Source organism: Anopheles gambiae, chromosome 3, assembly GCF_943734735.2.
Source record: "Anopheles gambiae chromosome 3, idAnoGambNW_F1_1, whole genome shotgun sequence".
NCBI classification, from domain to species: domain Eukaryota; kingdom Metazoa; phylum Arthropoda; class Insecta; order Diptera; family Culicidae; genus Anopheles; species Anopheles gambiae.
In genome coordinates this window covers 32,058,681-32,076,103 of record NC_064602.1, presented here as the reverse complement: position 1 = coordinate 32,076,103, position 17,423 = coordinate 32,058,681, and the positions used below count along the sequence as shown (strand labels likewise).

Sequence of the window (17,423 nt, the reverse complement as noted above, 5' to 3'; positions counted from 1 at the left end):
CTACGGGTACGAGTGGGTGTGTGTGTTTATGCATCGATTCGCGTAATTGAAGCCTCTCCGCTTATCGGTGGAGCGAAATTTGTTGGATGTTGGAGCCGTACGCAGCAGCGGAAGTGGCAATCTCTTTGCATAATTGAACGTTTAATTAACCGACACACACACACCTGGTGACTACAACGCACACACACACACACAAACAGGCTTTAGCGCTGCTCAATTTGATTTGCCCGACACAAAAGCGCGTCGTGGTGCGCCACCAACCACGTGGGCGCGCGGAAATAATGGGAAAATTTGATTTCATCGATGGGAGATGGGCTGCTACGGCTCCTAATAGGGGGATAAGGAGGACTGCAAACACACACAAACACACACAGAGACGCGGTAACAGCGATAAATTAACTCAATTAAATGATAAATGGGGCAAAAGGGCCAGAGGTAGTGCCGGGAAGATGCATAAAACCCTTTCAGCGCTAATGTGACAGCACGTGACAGGCGCGTTGCGTCGTGGAAAAGGCGGAAAAAACCAGCAACGCGGTGGTGTAGAGTTTACTCTACGGCACCGATAGTGGATTAATTATAATTCATAAATCCCGTGCCATGCAGCGCGCCAAAACGAGCGTAAAGTGCACCCTCTCCCTCTTCGTTTTTGGGAGAAGAGAAAAATGAGCGTCAAAGCGTGTCAAAAACGATGCGCTTGATGGATTGGCTGAACGCTTACCAAAGGTGATTGTAATAGAAATGCATTAATCTTAATGACTTGCAAGCACGTACATAAGTGTGTTTGTGTTTTCTCTACCAGCTTCTGTTCCCTTTTAATGAATCTTATTATTTCTCATGTTGCTTTTTGTTGTTGCTTCGCCCTTTCCCGATTGTAAGAAAGATTAATCGATACTCGTGCCGTTGCGGGTTATGATGTAACCTGGGTAAGGTAACACACACACACCAGGCAGTAAAACCAATTAACACGTCCAACACTCCTGGAACAAGCCGGTTGAGGCACCGGAGACAATTAACGCAACTCACGGCGAGGCAAAAAGGGAAAAGTCCTGCTATTTCTCTTATCCTTTTTCGCCAATTTGCACCAATAGTGCGTGGAGGTGTCTTGCAAAAGTTAATTAAATAGATAATAGTGTGCACCAATCGAGATGGAATCGTGGCAATCGACGATCACGCGCAGCCAGACAAAGACGCCAAGTGTGCAACCTGTTTTACGCAAGCAAACAACTCACGGTACCGTTTGCGCCCTTTTCTATGTACAGGGGTGAACAAAAAAACACACACACACCCCCTGAGAGTCCCCCTTTTTCTTTCGCTGCTTGGATTCTTTTATCCCACACGAACACAAGAGCAGGCATACACCATGCCGCTTTCAATCAAAGGCTCGGGGTGCAAAAGAGTCGACGGAGTGGACGCTATAAATAAGTTCGCGGCTCATTAATATGCTGCTTAACGGGGACTCGCGCATGCCAAAACCCGCCTATGCCAACCCTTTGGACCGGTTTCCCTTTTTGCATTACCTGTTTTGTACGGGTGCGGGAGTAAGGCTGGAGTAACAGTGACGGGACAAGCGGGGAAAAAAGCGGAATGAAAGTGAACTACACTGTGATAGGTTCAATTCGTTTCCGATCGCTTCACGGCATTCACTGATCTTAAAGACGGACGTCCGGAAAGTGCAACAGACAAACAAAAATGTTGTAAAACCAAACACAGATGGCCAATTCCCATGTGGTGCGCCACGCAATCAACAGGACGGGCCCATGTGAAATTAAAACAGGAAATTAAATCAACGATTTTATCCCCCCTCTCCAACCTACGCAGTAGTGCAGTGCTCCTCAATAAAGTACACTACTTTATGCATCCCTTTCGAAGCCCGGAAAACCGGAAATGTACGGATGCCAACCGGCGGACGGCCAGCCAACAAGTTACGCACGATATCTTCCCAGGTACCGACGTCGCGTCGGAAAGGACTTTTGGGCTCTCCTCTATGGCGCGTGTCACAATGCATAAAATGTAACCGTTGCGCTTTGGACAGGTTGCATGCATGCCCCCCCCCCTCCCTGGCTGCGGGGAACACGGTTGTCGTTAAAACTTGGCGGGATGCCATTTTGCATTTGCGTGCGTGTGTGGGGTGCTGCGTTTTCTGGCGTGTCAGGCGAGAAAATTCACACGAAAGTGCGTGTGCGAAACAGCGAGTGAAACAGATGGAGAGAGTGTGTGTGTGTGCAAAGATGGGTTGATGTTATGGCGCACTTTACGTTGTACTATTTCCATGTGGCGTCTTCTGTACACGCTTCTGGATGATGAAATGCAAATATGAAGTAGAGGTGGAAGCCAGGGATTTTCAATTAAAGAATGTTTTGAATAAGTTTTGTTCAATGAAAAATGTAATTTAACTTAACGTAATTCATGGAAAAGAGGATCTTAAATCTATACGACAATGTCTTCTTCTTCTTCTTCTTCTTCTATTTGGCGTAACGTCCTACGCGGACATGCCGGCCTATGCAGGCTTTCGATACTTAACGCATTACCACGCAGCCGGATAGTCAAATCCTTGCTACGGGGGGACGGTCTTTTCTAGGCTTGAACCCATGACGGGCATGTTATTGAGTCGGTCTAGTTGACGACTGTATCATGGGACCGCGTTGGGCAATTTATCAAAATCAGATATACTATGTCAACTCAAACATTACTGTTGGCAAGAACTTACAACAGCCCACATCATTTCAGGCAGATATAACTTGCTGACTAGTTGAAGTATACTACTTTACTACTAGTGGAGCTTGACTTTCAGTGACTTATGGATTACCCCCCCCCCCCCCCCACCCCCCCATAGCAGGATAGTCAGTCCTACACGTATGGCGACACAGTCCTTTTGGGGTTTAAACCCATGACGGGCATGTTGTTAATTGATTGTTTAATTGATTGTTTAATTGTTTATTTCTCGTTCAATGGATAATAGTGATCCGTGTGAATGTTCTTAAGTCTAATATTAGTTTAAAATAAGTAGAAATATCAACTTAATAGTTCGTTTCTAAGGCAGTTTTTAAAGGATTGCACTGAGGCTCCAAAATCAAACAAATGACGAACTTCGTTAAACACCCTAATCATGGAGTTGAGGGGGTCTCTAGATCCATATCCAGTGTTAAGTCGTACGAGTTAACGACTGTACCACTGGAGTTGACGACTGGAGTTGAGGTATACAATAAAGATAAATAAGACAATTACGAATAGAGGTAACTTAAAAACAAAATCGTGAATATTGGGTATATTTTTTCAGAAATTGAGAAAATTGGGAAGTTTGATGCCTCAAACGACAGGAAATTTAATTCCAAAATAGATTAATAAATCTATCAATGAAGGTAATTTTTCTAAATTGCCTTTATTGTTGTACTAAACCGTGCATCTTTTTAATCGTTGAGACAACACAATACATAAACAAAACTCTAATAATTTCTTCAGGTTATGGCTAGTATGGCAGAATGGATTCAAACTGATTGAGCGTTATATTGATGAATTCCCAATTTATGATTAACTCAGCCTGCATATGTTGCTCATCCCTGGATGAACTCATTTCTTTCAAAAGACCAGCACAACAAAAAAGAACAAAACGAACCCAAACCCAACACAATGTATCCCCAGCACACACGCGTGCCAGTTCAACGAGCGTTTAACACGGCGACGGTTAATATTAAATCAATAATTAATTATGTAAATCATTCGCGCTGTCGGTGACCTCTCTCTAGGTACGTGTGACCAACTTCCCCTCCCAAAAAAAAACACTACTCCTACACTACTCAAACAACTCCAGCCCCACCTTCCGGAACAGTAACTTGCCGATTGTGTCCGGACCTTCTCCAGCGCAACAAGGAGAAATGGGGCCGACAAATAGTGTGTTTTTGCTACTTTCGCTCTCGATCCTTCAGACAGGAAGCATGGAAACACCAGCGCACAGCCCACATATACTCTTACCCAAATACACCCACCGACTTCCGTCCATCCGGTCCCCCTTGTAAGGGTGGAAGTTGCGTATCGAAGTTTCTGTTTGCTCGGGAGGGAACACGGGGCATAACACACAGGGCCCAGCCCACTTGCGGTGTACAATCTATCCCCGCCTAGACTCGTCATGTCGGTGTCAGGAAATTCCATAACGCTAATTCGATTACCATTCCTTGCCCTCTCCACAGTGTTTAGAGGGGGGGTTTTCGCACCCAACGCCCCCGAACGAACGAGCGCACGATGTGGGGGCGAATTGGCTGGGGACCGGGCGTTGCGGTTTCGTCCTTTGCGCGAGTGACGACCTTCGGTCAACTTTCCATCAGATCTACCATCGGAGATAACACACGAACAACAGAGGCAGCAAGGGATGTATAAGAGACCCTTGGACGGTCTCCGTGCACTCTCCTCCCCCGTGACACAGAACTCGATTGGGAAGGGATTACATTACACCACACACACACACAACACACGCATGCCGCGTAATCTGTTTTGTTGGAAGAGTTTAAAAAACGACCTTGTACGAACCCCCGTGCGAAGGACACGCTGGCTTGTACATGTAGGAGAGGTTCACTATCACGCGCATGCAACAACATGATCAGGCGTAACATACGATCAAGATCACGTCATAAAATGCATCCCTCCTCTACTTGCAAGATTATTTCTGTGCGCTACACCAAGCCCAAGGGTGTCTTCTTGTTCCTTTTTGGTTGATCTTTCCCTTTAGTTCCTTAGCGTTACTGATCGCATTACACAAACTGACCGCAACCCGAACCAGGGTCTCCCATTAGCGATAGAGAGAATTATGGAAATTGCGCACCCTGTGAAATCGCGATCGTCCCGTGTAGTCTCCACTCACATGCCTAGAAAACCGCCTTCCCCGTGACAAGCAACCGGAGGCTGCAACCGTGGAAAACTGGGAGCAATTTGTTTAGGCTTTTATTCTCGAATTACTTTAGTTCCGGGCCCGGAGCTGCCTACTGAACGACGGAGTACGCGATCACTCGCTCGACGCGTGCATAGTGGGGTGCTGGGAGATGCTCGGACCCAAGCTCGGACAACAACTTATGTTCATTTGTATGGTAATTTTCATCGATTGCATGCTTTTCTTCGATTCGATTCGGTGCGCGGGGGCCAACACGGGCAAACGGGTGCATCGTCGTCACGGGACGGACGCGAGAGAAGTGGTGGCCCATGCATGCTCGGGATTTGTTTTAGGGATCGGTCAGTCCGCCAGCAGTACTACTACTCAACATACAAAGATGGGAATTTATTGTAAGTCTACTGCTGCTGCTGCTGCGTCGATGCTATTGCTCGATGGATCAAACGCGGAACATTGTGATTAAAATTGACCAGCCCCTTTTAGTCGTAATTTCGTATGAAAGCAGGGGACGGCACCGCAGGCGCCTTCGCGTTGAATAGTAATCGAGCAATATAAATTCAATTTGTCAATTACAATGCATTTGTGACTGTAATAGTAGTTCCATAATTTGTCTTTTTTAATAAGCATCCTAGTCACGGCACCAGTATTGGAAAAGCAATTTTCAGTAAACTGAAACAGTAAGATTCAATATGTTTTTTTAAATAAAAACTTCACGTTACTCAAAATATTTGTAAGGAATTTTCATTGCGCTTTAAAAACCATGAATCCTAGTCATGGCACCACATTCTGTTCAGTGATTTGTGTCATAGGAGTGATAGGTACGAATTTAAATAAATACAACAGTTATTATTCTACAGGTTTCCAGCGTTCTATTTGTTATTATGAATTCTGGTCACACCACCAGTATTGAAAAGCATTTTTTGTTTCAAAAAAGTAAAATAATACTTTTTGTAAAACAAATTATCATTCTTCGTTCAAACCTTACAACACAAGGTACATGATTATGTTATATTAAAGAAAGTATCCTAGTCATGGCACCTAATTGAGTAGAATAGTTAGTATCGTAATCCCAATTTTCTGTTGCGAATCCTGGTCACGGCACCAGTTTCAGTTATCATTCTCGACACAAGCTGTTCATTCTGCTCCAGAAAAATGCAATCAACTCAATTAACACTCTCACATCCCATTTTTAAGATAAAATCAATTGAACCAATCAAAACACGTCTTGCGTCACCCGATTACAGCAATCCATCAATTGCTGATAAGTTCAATCACAATCGATTCCAATTTCTTATCAGCTTGTATTACCGGAAACCGGCACTGGGCCTCACACCGGGACACAGCCATGTTCCTGTGATGCTTGTTTTAATTAGCCCCGCAGCAATAAATTCTCCCCAACCATTCAGACACCATTAAAATTAAACATTCATAGGCAACGGTCTCGTATGGCACGCGATATAAACTGCCACTATTTAACACACGGCAAACATCACCACGGCCAGACCAGCAACCCACCCCGCCGCCATTGTGTTTGGTGGGACGGCGGACCATGTTTGGGATAAATTATTCGCATACACAGACTGCACATAAACGGCAGCGCAGCAGCTCCTTGGGGGGAGTTGGTTTTGGGAACATTTCCCGCCACACACACATCCATCAAAACGTGAGGGAAAAACTTCCACAAAGAGCGGAGTCGTGTTTAACCAGCTCGCCAGTCGGCAAAAACACACACAGCATCATCATCCCCCAACAGCACAAGAGCCGTGATCAACCCGACCCAGACGACCAGCATGCAGCTGCAAAACGGCACTTTAATATGCACACATAAGCGTACGCGCCTCGTACTTTAATTTCAATTCGTTGGTACCGGCTGGTATCGACGCGCCCTACCATCGTCCTCCGAATGTTCGGTCCCGGCCTGAGTGTGTGTGTGTTTGTTGGCAGACATTTTAATGCCCATGCTGCTACTACGTGTTTGCGCTGCTTTCTCAGCCCTCAGAATCACGGGGTTGCAAATATTTAAATTAAAATCTCATCCTCTTCAATTTGCCGCTCCCGGGTTTCTATCGGGCAGGTTCCATTCGGTGCAGGCCCGGGAATGGATGGATGAAATGGATGAAAATGGGCTTAAAATATCACCATCCACATCACAGGTCCACCACGGTGGTTCCCCCTTTTTTGCCCGCACAGGACGACTGGGAACGGTAATGTTTACCCGCCGTACACGCAGATCGAAAACCGAACAGACGGAAGTGTGCAATTGCTCTTCGTAAATTACACATAAAAGCCCTCTGTCGCGCAAATTTTGACCCTTCTCTATCGTTATGCTTACGCCACACACACACATACTGTGCAAACAACAACACTGCACAGTGCAAAACCGTATGACACTGTCTGGCACGGAGGCCAGAACCAGCGAACCCGACAGGACCATTACGTTCAGTGCGCATTTAGTGTCATTCCTTCGCTTGTGCTGGGATGAGGGGCCCACCGCTCGAGTTTGATCCTTAATTACGCTTGTATTATGTGAAAATGGGCACATGGCCGCGTGTGCGTCGGTGTGTCCATGCTCCCAGTTGATCGGATCGAAAATTGCATTCTAAAAGCATTCAAAAATCCCCCTCTTACTGGGACTGCTTCGGGGGTTCAGGTTCGCCGATAATCCCAGGAATTATGGACTATGAGAGGCGAAAATCCTTCCAACGCTGCAGCGCGTGGATCACACCCGTGGTTTCTCCTACGGTTGGTCCCGGTGGGACAGTAATTCAAAGTCCGAAGTCCCTGCCCTGGGTCAGACTAATTCAAAAGCCCGTACTGCCGACGGTGCGACGGCTTAGCAGACCATCGTATCCCTTCTTCCCGGGTAGAATTCCATCCCATTGGAAGGAACCGCATCGTATGTAAATTGCACTTGTACAAACTCGTCGCTGGGGAAGATTCTAAGGGTGATTGTAAACGCAGACATATAGACGCATTTTATAGGATATTTAATTACTTTTCACAAGTTTTACCTTCCCTGCGGAGCAGTCACGTGTGTCAGCTCTAGTGACAGAAATTAATGACCCGCGCGTGGCGTCCGATTGGCTCATTAGTTTCTGTCCGCGATGACTACAACGATCCATCAGCCTGCAAGCGAGTTCCTGTTCGCGTTAAGCAAAAGGGCAGAAGCTACCACAACCCTTATCATGCTCAACGGTTCTTGCTTTTTGTGTGTAACCACAGCGCTCAAGAAGGTAAATCTCGATTCAATAATCCTTCTTCGATTTCGCTTTCCTGCACCATTAATCCCGCTCACGACCAAACGCTCACCACCGGATGAGAGAGAGCCGCGGCTTCTCGGTTGCAATCAATCATCATCGCGCTTACTTCCGAAGATGATGGCGGTGTGTCTGGAGGCCTTAGGGCCCTGGGTGGCAAAGGAAAAAAAACGTTGCCCAGGTTCATCAATTTCACTAAAGAACTAGACAGACAAGGTAAGGGAAACCAAATCAACCCACCAGGACGAGGATAATATTTATGAGCCACGGTTGTGTTCTGACTTCTGACAGATAATTTCTCATACCTGTGGCTCTATTGATCCGTTAGGCGAACCGAACTCCTTTGAACGCCCAATTGGATGACTTGGGGCGGATTGATTTTTTTTTTATGTTTGCCTTATTAGTGAGCTTAATTACGAACCTTCGCGGTAGGGCGTCCTCGAAAGGTCAGCGTTTGGTACTGCGTTGGAGAGTTGCTTTTTTGCTCCAGTGCGTGAGGAGCAAAGTTTGGAGTTCAAAAGACAAAGGTGTCTTGGAGTTCCAAAAATTGACCATTTTTAAATAGACGCCCTTCACGGCTTTTTGAGAGGAGATTGAAACGAGCAGCATTGGCTGCATCCTCCGGATGGAATGAAGATTAATTACACACTTATATTTTATGCGTTTCTTCACCCACTTATTAGAGGAAACCGAAACCGAAAAAATCGCCACAAAAGACATGTTGGAGCCTACCTGAGCACACAATTTCCCTCCACAGGTAAAATAGCATACAGAAGTAAAAAAAAAAATTAGCGACTGAATAATAACGAACAGGAAGCACAAAATGTGCAATTGTCTGGCGCAAGCTTTTTCCCATGCAGCGCCCGACAAACTGGTCAAAGGTTTTCGATACTCCCAACGCACTCTAAAGAAGCCGCACAGCGCAAGATGAGCTCATGATCACATGGGTTCGTTTTCTACGTTTTGATGTTCATTTGCATCTTTGTTTTACTGAGCACAGGTTTCACAAAATCTAACGTCGTCTTAACGCATCCACACACTACCCATCGATGGTCACACATTTATCGGCGACGAGGCCTGATTGATGAGTGAACGATCGAAACGTGCGTTTAACGAAGGCTCCCCGCACAGGTTCCCCTGGACGTTGCGACCTTAACCCTGACTACAACAGACCGGAAAGGACCCGAAGAAGCATCTCGAGGTTCAAGCTACATAAAAATTCGATTTGAGCAAAGAAGGGAGAACCTGTTGAACAAAAAAAACCACACGACCCATCCGCCGCTGCTGGGAAACAACAACCCGTGCCCATCGATAAGCTTACATCTTAATTAGCGAGCCACGGGAGTACCTGGGGGGAATGGGGTCCCCCATCCCGATACTCCACTCCATTAGCAAACTGCGCGCAACAGCGTCAACGTTCCTTCTTCGCGGTTGCGATGTTGCGAAATGTTGCCCTACCGCCGCCCAGAGCTTACAGCGCTTCACAGCGTTGTGCGATTTTTGAGACCCTGGTGAGAAACTAACGAAACATCACGTCGCGCCAAAGGGGGTTGTGTTTGATTTGGATCGTTCATTTCGTCAATCTTTGTGTGCTAATATTTACTTCAGGCATTCCTTCTTTGCTAATACAGCAAGAAAAACGTCTTTTTTCTGGGAAAAAGGTTCCCATTCTGGGAAGAGTTGAGTGTTTGCCAATGTCCGTTTGCTGTTAAAAATAATCTTCTAAAAGGGTTGGAAAAGGGTTTTTTTAAATAACCTTAAAATTATTCTTAAAAAAAAACTCGAAGTAATAATCAAGTCTTAAAACATTGAAATACTAATTTAAAAAATAGACAAATCATAACCTATTGAAGGTAAGATGTAATTGAAACCGTAATCTTAAATTTAAAAAAAAGCTGCAGTTTCATCGGCCAACCATAGCATTAACATTCCTTGCAACAAAGCTTCAGATCAACATCACCTATCGCAAACGGTTTGATGCCTGAGAAAAGCCCGTCCAGAACTCGGTCGTCATTGTCCTGTCCATGTCAAAGCATCTCGTTTACTACCTGACGCTAAAACATAATTATTCTGCATGTAGTAAATTGAATGTGTCAGCAAACCGCCCTCCAACGTCCCGCCGCCACCTCACACACACGTCGTCGTCGTGGAAGCAACAATGGAGAAAAGGTGCAGCGCGTAGGAAAAAAGGCCCACATGGGGACGGCCGCGGAGCGGAACCGATTTTATTTGCGGTTGGTGCATTCTTTCGCTTGCAATCTTCGTAATGAAACATTTCTTCACCCATACTTAGGGCGACTAATAGCCGGCTGATTAATGCTGGGCAGTATCAATTTACGCCTGGTTGTAATTAGCAGTAGCAGTAACCACCAGCAGCAGTAGGCATGTGTCTAACCATGTGTCCAATCGCTATCTTTGTGTGTCCATGCTGGTTCCCGTTTTCTTTACTTCCCATGGAGTTCGTTTTTTTTTTCTTGGTTTTGCCCGTTCATTTTCCACCAGCAGAGCGTCGTTACGGCCGAGCGCAAAACCCACGCCGAGAGTGTGCTGTTCACGTTTCATCATCATCCAAGCGCCAATAGAAGCCTAAGCCCTGTACATAAAACCAGCATAAGCGAATATGATCTTCAATCTCTAGCAACATCTACCCACTGTGGCGGAAAACGCCCAACCACAGCTTTTCAGCTACAAACGAACACACATATGGGCAGGGTCTAAAAATACGCTTCAAAGCTTAATGGATTTTGAGTCGCAAAACGGGAACAAAACGCTGCCCACGTCTCGCCCAGAACCTGACACTAATTAAACCGCGTTATAAATGAGGTTTAAGTCACCTTATAAGCACACAACACAAACACCGCTGGAACTGTCTCGGGGAGGGCATGGAAAACGGGCCAGATAAGATCAGGCATCAGGCAAATGATGCGGAATGGGCAAAACACCGCACAAGCATAAAATGAAGGATCGATTCGCGAAGTACACAGCTTCCTTTTCTTCCTCTTCAGGATTTATCATTGCTCTGTTTGTGGTTTTTGTATGTCCGCGTGCTGCTTCTTGTGCAGCCAGCAACATCCAGCACAAGCCAGAGCTTCAATTTATCATGAAATTTACCCCGTTACCAATGATCCTGCTCGGAGGATGCCGCTTCCCCAGGTCGCATCTTCTCGGGCAATCCCTTGTGCTGGAAGCAAAACGGAACATCCCCGCAGTACGCACAAAATCAAACTGCTGTACCACGACTAGCTGCATCCACTGTCTTGCGCTGTCGTCATCGTCGTCCAGTCGCCATAAAACTGTCCGTTGGTAATTAATTTTACCACACATTCTTACACAACGTCCACACACCGCGTGGAGAGGGAGGAGCACGCCCCAGAAACTCGGCGGGATAGTGTTTCGCCTAGGTTCGCTGCCCCATGTGCCCCAACACCGTCTATAATTGGCCCTCGGTGAAGGAAGACACACGGAGATTGCACGGCTATTAATAGCAGCGGCAAAGAATTAAAAACATTCCGTTTCCTTCCAGCGCCTTCTTGCAGATCCTGTGTCTCCTCCCCAGCAATCACAACACACGCGCGGGTTAAGTTGATTTGTAATCAAGCTGCGTGTGTGTGTGTGCTCTCTTTCTCAATGAGCATCCGGGACAGCAGCAGGTGAAATCGATAGCACTTGAGGAATGCAGGAAAAATGTTACAGAAAGCAATATCCCCTTCGATCGTATATAGCATCCTTGCCAGTAATTCTTTCCACCACTTCGCTGGAAGGGACGGGGATGTACGATCAAACTTAGCCAGGCGTTGCTTTGCTCCGTTGCCTTCCGAGGACGATGACTTCAACATCCGCGAGCTGGACAGCGAAAAACAAACGCGACGGAAGAAGGGTCCCTCGCGCTTCTTTTGCTAGCCTTCGATTCCTTCGCACCAGCCGGATATTGGTAAAACGAAGCTTGAGGGCTATGGGGAGAGGGAGTGTCTCCACAAGAGCTTCTCCGCAGCTCATCGGACACTGCTCGATGGTAGGATTTATTACACCAACTGCCGAACGACCAGCGCAGAGCGGAGATATTAATTACTAGGGCAGATTTTATCCACCATCCGTCGATCCAATCGTGTTCGGCTATATATTTTTCCACCCGAGGTCTGGTGCCCCAGACGCACGGCGGTGATATAAATGTGTACACAGCGAATTAAGATTGCAACGCACACCACCGGTTGTGTCCGTTGGCTTTAACTCATCCCTTGTCGATAGGTCGCGGCTGTGACTCCCCCTTGGGACAGGATGTCAGGTACGCTTGTGTGCCGTAAATCGTCACTAAACGATCGGCTAACACGACCCCGTGTGTCAGGGACCTCTGCCATCGGAAGATTAACGCTAACGATGCTTAGCGCCGACCTTCGCGGCGACTTCGGTATGGAGCGCCATCCTGAAGGCCGGGCGCTTTAATTGGTGCTCACATGAGAAACAAAAAAGAGGGTTTTTTTTTGGTTCGATGGCACCAAATAAACCAAAACCGAGGCTCTAAGTTTCTGCAGCGGCAAAGCAAACATACGAGCAACAAGGGAGCAGGACAAAAAAAAACAGATTGGCAGATTAAATAAGAAACCCATCATTATGAAGTTGGATGAAAAAGCGTTTGATGTTGTCACTGCTCTGTGCAGACGCTGCGTGCCGCTTGTGAAAGGCCAAGGTGAACAGGAAGCGAGTGGCATTTTCAACAGTAAACGCAAACACATGTCAAATGCATGCGTCCCAGAAGTTTTACCAACGCTTGTTTTTTTTTTTACTTTTTTTTAGCTTCAAAGCTACCAAAAATCGATCAAAAACACACACACACAAACACACAACGCCGGTGGCGGCCGAATGCATGGTGGGAAGTGTTCCAACTGCCAGTGCAAACAGAACGCCAACTAGCGACATTTCAAAAGAACTCATTAATAATTCCAACGCCACAGTACAATCGCCTCTAGATCCACTTTCGCCTTCGCGCGAGTGTGGCCAGTGGATACTGGATGGATTGGATGTTTGATTTTGCTTGAAAATGCTACCCAGTGGGCAGTCCATACAACAGAAGCGTTGGAATATTGACTGTTCTACAAGGGACAAGCTATTTTGAGACAGAAATTTCCTTTATTACAAAGCTCTCGTAAAAACTATAGAAAACCCCTGAATGTACGCAATCTACACTACAGTATTGTCTTATTAAGGTTTCATTTGGCGTTGTCTAGTGTCTAGTATAAGGGGCCTTCACGATTCTAGTCAGTTTTTTGTATCGAGTTTGATAGTTGGAGGCGGAAATCATGTAAACTCCATACAAAACCACACAAAAAACTAGCCTGCAATTTTCAGTCTAGATTTTTCTAGCCTCAAAGCTAGAATTAGATTCGAGTACCTGTTCGAAAACACGGTGTTGTTTACATTTACCCCAAGGTGCATTAAAGAAATGACGTGGTGGAATCTAGAATCAAAGTGTATGTAGTCCAGGTGGTCTCATAGCACGGTTTTTATAACCAAATTTGAATATCACTTTTTAACAGAATGGGCATTCTTCAAACAAGCATTCTTGAGACTTGACGAATACTCAATACACTCTTAAAATCTTTATCCAGAAGCAGAAGCGATAAAAATCAGCCTTCAAAATTCATACACCTTGGGATAAGCCCACCTGTATATTATACACACTTAGATAGCTGCTCGAAAACTGCTATACAACGCAAACAGCTGACAGGCTGAAATTTCAGCCTACGAACTTACAACGGAAAGGGCCCCATAGCTAGACTTTTACAATGTGTTAGTGTCAATATAAAAGCGTATTAGAAATCTATTTTTGTAACATAAAATACCATCATTTCAAAAATCTCATAAAAAATCGTACAAAACCCCTGAATGTATGCACTGTGCACAACAAAACCGCCTTATTACGGTCTCAAATTATCGCTAGCCGGTCCCATTTATAGCAAAACTGTCAGCTGAGCAGCAGAACGGTTAGTGACGTGAGTTGGCAGCGGAACTGCATTTAAAATGAAAACCGTGGTCCCATTGTTGAACCGGTAATGGATGTGCCCAATTATTCTAATCGACCACCCCGTCCCCGGGTGTCCGGGTCGGTACATTGTAACCGAAATTACCCATCATGGCACAGTGCTGTACCTGTGCTACTCCCGATAGGATGAGCACATTAAGCACACGCTCTCTGGCATCGATCGCTTTTACAGTGAAAGCGCGTCATCCTTTCGGCGTTGTGATTACGCTTGTCCATTGCACCAAGGCTTGCTAAGTAGCAGCACAAAGTACTGCAACGGGAGCGCCACAGAAATGGAGACAATTACGCTACCAACAAAGGCAACCAATCGGCCGACGCTTGATCGCGGAAAGCGGCCATCAATCAATTGACATTACTGTACAGGGTACCGGGGTACCGGTACAGGCGGTAGTCACCGGCTGACGCAAATGAAGTTGGGCACGCGAGCCGATCGCCTGCCGCCGCCGCCGCTGGCGACAGGGTCCGGGTGTTGCCGATTGGTCCCGCGGGACAATTTCGTCGCTGTTTAGAACACGCTAAGCAGGCACAGGTACGACCCGACCGGTCTGTTATTATCGTTCCGTGGCAATAATGTTCGCAGCATTCCTGCACCAGCTCCAACGAGGGCTGGCACGCGCGATAGCGTGATCTCCTGGGAAGGCTCAATCAGGCATTCGGGTGTGCACATGAAAGCTGCAACTCAGTGACTAATCCCACGTGTGCCCGATCAAACCGATCAAGGTTAAACCGAGGACAACCAAAAAGGCGACGAAATCGATCCGCTGTGTTGACCCACCGATTGCTAGTTTCCACAACTATGACAACATACTGCCTGCCTGCGAGTCTAAACATTCTTAACCGGCCGTGGTGGAAAGCAATGATTGAAACTTCGTAAGTTGTAATCACCATTTTGCTTGCCAGCTTTTGGCTGGAAGTTGGTCAATCCGCTTTCTGCGGTTGCTTTCGTGCCAATCAACCGTGCTGCCACCGGCGGGTAATGATGGTTCGTCACGCAACGTACCGCCCAAATCTTCCCGCGCACAAAGCTTCTTGTTTTTGCTGCTGCTGCTTCTGCCCAAAAGCTCAACCGGCGACATGCTGTCGTTTGGGGGTGCTGTGTTCTTATTTTAGTTTGGCGAACTCAATCTTATTGATGTAAGCATCGCACAACGCAAACATTGCATTTTTGGGGTAAGCAATTTTCTACCGCTCGTTACAAACTCGGTCAGTCGGGTCGGTCAGTCCCCTCCTCTCCTTCACGACAACAACCCGCGGCAGAAGATTCGATTTTCTTTTCCTTTTTTTTGTGCGAACGTCAATGTGTGTCGGAATGCTAGCACCAGGTTGGCTACTGCTTTTAGACAAACCACCACACAAAATAAAGGCTAAACACTCAACCAGCATATAACGGAACCGCCGTTCGGGTACTGGGCGGCCGCACCATCGTCATCATCATCATTATTGTTAGGTTAGGATGGCCGATTATCAGCGCAAGAAAATCAAACGGCGAACAACAATGGTTAATTTGGAGCGGGCTTTCCCTTTGCGCCTTACTTTCTCCTCGCTACTGTAGATCCCGCCCGCCATGCGTCCCTAGGATCCCAACTGGGTCGTCCCTTTTGTGTGGGATGCTATTAATCTCATCAAATCAAACACAGACACACACACATACACATCGCATTGAAGGAAGAAGCTACACGCGGTTTTGCTTAGCTTTTGAACGGCTCTTTGAAGAAAAAGCATTTTAATTTGCCAAAAAGTCGCTTGCTCATGTTGTCAGGGAGCGCATTATCCCGAGGAGAGCATATCTGAACGGCTTTAAGCTTAATCAGTTCACTCGCTCCAACTTGCTGCACAAAAAAGAACATATCCCATTACAAAGAGATGTTCTTGAACTGATTGTTACGCTTCGGAGGGAACTGAGAACTCTCACACATCCCCAAGATCGAGGTCGTCGTCATCGACCTGTCACATGTGCGAAGGGAAGAAGCATACCAGCGCGAGAGGAGCGGAGTAAAAACAACGCATACAGAGTACTGTGGCCATCCATCAAAGCGGTGTAAAGAATTCATCACACTTTTACCGTTACCCAAACATGCCTTTCAGTGTTTATGCACTCTTCTCTCTCGTGCTCAGACCGGTGTCAGCACACAGTAATGGGCATTATTAATTGCCTTTAACCGCAACTAAGAAGTAAACGATGAACCCATCGCTCCTCTAGAACTGTCAGTCCGGAGGAGGAGGAGGAATTGTTTCGTAGGAAAATACAAAAAAAAAAAACAGCACATCTTGTTACTTGACCTGCTCCTACTCCTCCTCCAACACGCTACACAAACACTGACACACACACACACACAAAAGTGTCAGTAGTAAGTGGACAACGAGAGCCCTTGACATAATTTGGGCAGAAATGGCAGACCTTCACTCCAGCATGTGATGCGAAACATGAGGACAACCATCACCATTGAGTGAGAACATCTCGAAAATGACATTCGAGTGGACATTAATCCACAAGCTCAAGAACGTTCCACGGGGGGCGGGCGAGTTGGCAGTGGCAGCCGGTTTGGTAGTGGCTGGAAGCATTTCCCAACAATTGTCGTCCATTGCTTTATTAAATTTTGCACTCGGCAAGCACTTAAAGTTGTATGAGCGGTTTCCCTCACACACACAGATGCATTAAGCTTAATATCTAAGTACTAGCGTCGCTCGGAATTTCGGAGCACGTTGGGTCGTTTGTGCAGAGTGTAAAGTACGGGAAAATATTGTACTACACCCAAAGACACGGACACACAAAAACCCCCAAACAAAGTCCCTTGCTTCCTACTTCTATTGCGCCAACCGGTCTCTATCTTTGTCTGGGTAACATAGGCACACACCAATCAACCCTTTTTTGCAGCGCCCTCTGTATAGTTTCTATATCTCCACCACACAAACCACCGAAGAAGATGATTCCCCCGTCATCGGGCCGTTTTTGCGAGGCCACAAGAAACCATCGAGACGAAATTCTTGCGGCGTCATTATATTTTCAGTTCCTCGCACATAACCTCCCCTTTTTTGCTGCAGGAGAGTTAGGCACGAGTGTTCGCCCGCACGATAAGACCCTTATGATACGAAATCCTTTTTCCCGAATCTCGCACACAGATATCACACAGGCCGCTTCCAGACCAATTTTGGTAAACATTTTGGGTAAGCTAAAATTGTAAACCAGCATCTCCGGGGGCCGGGACTTTATTGTTGGACACTCTCCGGGGGAGGTCGTTTTTATTTAATAAAT

The 17,423-nt window shown here is 46.4% G+C and overlaps 1 protein-coding gene across 2 annotated transcripts in view; it reads right to left on the bottom strand.

Moving 5' to 3' along the window:
- The window catches only part of LOC1271308 (beta-1,4-glucuronyltransferase 1), an 88,076-nt gene that overhangs the window by 14,620 nt on the left and 56,033 nt on the right, over positions 1–17,423 (bottom strand). The window lies entirely within an intron of this gene.